The sequence below is a fragment of the Penaeus monodon genome, chromosome 8 (assembly GCF_015228065.2).
Source record: "Penaeus monodon isolate SGIC_2016 chromosome 8, NSTDA_Pmon_1, whole genome shotgun sequence".
Classification (NCBI taxonomy): domain Eukaryota; kingdom Metazoa; phylum Arthropoda; class Malacostraca; order Decapoda; family Penaeidae; genus Penaeus; species Penaeus monodon.
Window position 1 is genome coordinate 13,773,197 of NC_051393.1, and position 5,000 is coordinate 13,778,196.

General features: G+C 43.8%; 1 protein-coding gene across 1 annotated transcript in view; it reads right to left on the reverse strand.

Moving 5' to 3' along the window:
* The window catches only part of LOC119575884 (rho guanine nucleotide exchange factor 18-like), a 188,740-nt gene that overhangs the window by 35,008 nt on the left and 148,732 nt on the right, over window positions 1–5,000 (reverse strand). The window lies entirely within an intron of this gene.

Consider the following 5,000-nt stretch of genomic DNA (forward strand, 5'->3'; position numbering starts at 1 on the left):
ATTTCAGTCATGCAAAACAATATCAATGAAAATTATAAAGACAAGAAAAATGTCTGGCGCAACATTTTTACTGATGTTACACGGTTTATTATCAATGATGCCAACACAGACACGCAATACACAACATAGCTCATTCAGGGTATATTAAAGACAAGTATAAAAAAGAATTGTTTAGTTCTACATAGGAAAATAACGAAAATGTTTACGTTTTAATACCAAACGACAAGTAATCCATTCAACAAAGATATGAATAAGCATTTTATACTTTTATTATTATTATCCATTCCGAACATGGGGATAAAACGATCCAACAAAGAGAAAGAAAGTAAGAAATAAGAAAGAAAAGAAAGAAATACACAAACACATAGCAATTCAATTCATTTATTTTAATACCAAAAAGAACATTTTTGTTTTAGAATATGACATAACAACAACAACACAACACTGTCCGACGGAAACAAGAACATGAGCAACATCGGGAGTGCATGCTTGTTGCACCACCATCCCATCAACACCGCCACACGCTCCTCCACCACCCACGCAACAGATGCAACAGATGCAACGGCGGCGACAGGTCACGCGGTCGCGGATAGGTCGGCGGTCGTGTCGATTTCTCTTGACTTTCAGCCTCTCTTCCTTCTCGCCTTCTTTCTTGCCTGTCACTGCTCCTACCTCGGGTTTTATGTCTGTCTCTCTCAATCATTCTAGCCTATCCCCCCCCCTCTCTCTCTCTTATTTCTCTCCTTCTCTCTCTCTCTCTCTCTCTCTCTCTTTTATCTCTCTCTCTCTCTCTTTTATCTCTCTCTCTCTCTCCTCTCTCTTTCCCGTTCCCTCTCCCTCTCACTTTTCTCTCTTCCTCTCTATTTCTCTCTCTATCTCTTTCTCCTCTCTCTTATTATCTTCATTCACGTTCTCATTCTCACCCTCACCTTTACTATCATTTTAACTCTCTCTCGCGCATATAACTATCCTCTCTCTCTCTCTCTCTCTCTCTCCCTCTCTCTCTTTTCTCTCTCTCTTTTCTCTCTCTCTTTTTCTCTCTCTTTCTCTTTTTCTCTCTCTCTTTCTCTTTTCCTCTCTATGTTTTTCTTTTTCTCTCTCTTTCTTTCTCTCTGTCCTTCTTTTTCTCTCTCTCCCTTTCTCTTTCTCTCTCTCCCTTTCTCTTTTTCTATCTCTTTCTCTCTATCTCTTCCTCTCTCTCTCTCTCTTTCTCTCTATCTCTTCCTCTCTTTCTTTCCCTCTCTCTTTCTCATTCTTTCTTTCATTCTCTCTCTCTTTCACTTTCTCTCTCTCTCTCTCTCTCTCTCTCTCTCTCTCTCTCTCTCTCTCTCTCTCTCTCTCCCTCTCATTCTCTTTCTCACTCTTTCTCACAGTTTTTTTTCCACTCTCGTTCTTTTTCTCGTTCGCTCTCACTCTCACTTTTTCTCTCTTGCTCTCTTCCACTTTTCCTCTCCCTCTAATTCTTTCTCTCTCCTCTCTCATATTATCTTCATTCTCGTTCTCATTCTCACTCTCACCTTTATTTTCATTCTAACTCACTCGCATATAAATATTCTTCTCCTCTCTCTCTTTGTCTCTCTCTTCCTCTCATCTAACCTCCACCAATCATTCTCTACCATTTTCTACTTCTCCTCACTCTCACCCCAGCTCTTACGCTTTTGCCCTTTCATTCCGACTGTTCATATTCCCCAGTATTATTTTTTCGACCTTGTTCATCCCTTTTCATATTTAAAATTCATTCCTCCCTCCCGTAATTTGCATTGAATCCCGTTCTACCTATCTTTTTGTTTTTTCCTTCATTATCGTCGTATCTTTTCCATATACACAGAGGCATTACACTCCAATCTTCCACGATTCTTTTTTAAATTATCTCAAATAATTTTTACTTTAATAGACAACATCAAGTATAAGACTTGCATGGGCCAAGATGCAGACAGACCAAGAGCTGCTTCCAAATGATCCCGATTCGCGTCACACGTAACACTGCGACCGACATGCACGTTGCAGTAGCTGTTGCCGGTGGTGGGGCTCGCGTCCGAATTTCTCTTTTCTTCTTCTTCTTCTTCACTTCTCGTGAAAAGACTTTGGCGGTGACGGATTGGAGTGGCAAGGTGTGGATGAGACGCCAGACACACCTGCCAGAGCTGCGGCATGGCACGGGGCACTCGGGTCATTGCCCTGGGCAGGGCAGGGGCGGGGGCATGGTCAGGGGTAGCTGGCTGGCTGGCAGGCAGGCAGACTGGCTGACTAGCTCTACACATGAGGGTAATCAAGCAGTAACCACTGAGGAGGAGGAGCAGGAGGAGGACGAGGAGGACGAGGTGGAGGGGATGAGGAGCTAAGGGCGAGGCTCGAGCAGGGACATGGCGTGCGGACTGACGGGAGGGGGTGCAGCGCCGCTGACTTACTTGACTCCCAACTTGGTAGCCACTCGCTTCCACTGGGAGAAGCCGGACAGTCTGCGGACGGGACTGGACACGCAGCCACTGTTGGGGCGGGCCGGGGGATTAGCGGGCCGCGCGGGCCAGGACACGCAGCCACTGTTGAGGTGGGCCAAGGTTAGCGGGCCATGCGGGCCATGACACCACTGTGGAGTCGCGCTAGCCGCCTCACCGCGCTTTGCACACACACACACCCTGGGCTAAGCCGAACTTCGCACGGTGCGCCATTGTGTACACATTACCAATATCAACCTCCAGTTTGAATTTGAGTTGCTAAGAGATGGTTTTAGTCACACAGTGAATTAGAAACCTATTAGTAGTTCATGAAATAAACTATGATAGCTCTTGAAAAGATCATGCAATAGAAAAATGAACATTGGAAGAAAATTTTGTTTATTTGTAATATCTTTATATATGCTCTGTACTGCTAACAAGCACATGATTAATTTCAATATCTTAGGAAAATTACTTTAATAAAAAACAGGATTTTAGCGTTTCAGATGAACAAGTCTTGGCTTTATGGCAAAGATTTTAATTATATCTCATCAAACACTTCTCATTGTCAAATCCGACTGGTATATCATAAAATGCTGAAATCAACATTAAAAAATCTTTCCAAAAGAGAGACGGGTATCTGAACTCAGTTAGCAAGGGGAAAATAATAAAACAAGAAACTAAATAAAAAGAAACGGCGTCGACGGCTAAGTAAATGAAATATGGGTTGTGATACCGTAGACTTGAAACGCATTACCAAATTCGGGCTAACAACAAAGTATTTACTTTCTCTCTTTCTGCGATTTACTTATTTTACTGAGACCCTAATTCATAGTGTAATAATAAGCATTCGTGTGGTTGATAAGCAGGATACGTGGTTCAGCGGTACCGCTAAAGCAGGGAAGGGCCAGCTGGCCGGTGAGGCTTGTTAAAATCCCTCTCCCTATGCAGCTGAGGCATGAAGCGGGCTGCGTGAACGTCGCCTGTGATCTCCAAGGTAAGGATCAGAACAGCACCTTACCCCCCATCAAGAGTTATGTAACATGCACATACGATGCGGCCCACATCTCTTAGACAAGGTTTAGCTTTTCCTCTGTGAGACTCTATGTCTGGCTTTACAAGGGGAAGGGGGTGGGGAGGAGCACAAATTGTACGAGTGATGTGGGTTCAGCATCTGAGCGAGAGCCGGAGCTTGACCAGAGCGTGTGGGCCGGACAGCTTGTGTAGTGTGAGTGTTGCGGACGTGTCCTTGGTAATGGTGCTTATCTACAACGTGGGCTTTTATCTTACGAAAGGATTGTGATCAAATCTCTCTCTCTCTCTCTCTCTCTCTCTCTCTCTCTCTCTCTCTCTCTCTCTCTCTCTCTCTCTCTCTCTCTCTCTCTCTCTCTCTCTCTCTCTCTCTCTCTCTCTCTCTCCTTCTGGTGGAATGTGAGAGTGGGCGCTTTAAGTCTCAGGCGTGGGTGTTGTCATGATTTTTATCATTCCAGAGGTCGGGGGCGGGGCGGGAGTGGGGCCTGGCCGGGCTCTCCCGTTTACAGTTGGACACGCTGTTAAAGTCCACAACGTGTGGCTAGTGTCGAGGTGAGCAAAATGACTACAAACAGCTGACACCTGGCAACGGGGACAGTTTTGAGTGGACTGACGTTTTATTATGGTCCTTCTCATCACCATTACATGGAAACTCTTAACACAGCCGGGACAGGCCTCACCCGGCCACCTCCGCGCGTGCTCGCCGATGCTGACCAAACCATCCTCAAACCAAAGTGCAAAAAAGCGACCAAATTATCCGAAAACCTTGCAAAAATTATCAATTTCTGGCAAACTTATTGGACAATGCGGTTATCTTTTAAACAATAAGTAAAGTAAAAACAAATCATAAAAGGCAGCAAACACATAACACGTTCACCTATTTCGACCATGCAAAGTTGATTCATCACAGAGCGAGGCACAGGTCTCCCTCGCGTTTAGGTCATTTACAAGTCAAAGTCAAATCAACGTGTGAATAAATATCTAAAAAAAAATCATTCATCAATGAAATCAACACGTTACTATATGAACAAAATAAATAAATAAGAATAAAAAAAGTGTAATCATTGACCTCAAGACCTTTTCATCATCAGTGACCGGCTCAAAATAGGTAAACTTGCCGCTTAATAAAAACCATTAACTCGGCTAATGCTTGGACCGAAAAGCGTCTGCTTAGACCGACTTCTACGTTTAGCCCCCAGGACGTGTAGCCCTTCCGCTACAGCCAGTATGCGTAGGGGGGAGGGGCGGCCAGAACACACCGTTCAAGTATATGTCTCTTCAAGATGCAATTTAGTGCGGAACAAAAAAAAAAAAAGAAGTAAAGAAAAAAAAGTAACAAGTGTGTACACAAAAAAAGAAAAAAAAGCTGTCGCATCGAGAGTCAGTAATTATGATTAGTTTGTGGAGGTTAACGAATGAAAAGTGGACAAAAAGACAAAGAATCCGGCCTGGCTGCCAACAAAAAAGAGAGAGGAAAAGAAAACGAAGAAAACAAAAATCAAAATGTGGAAAAAAAACAAGAAATAAACCAAA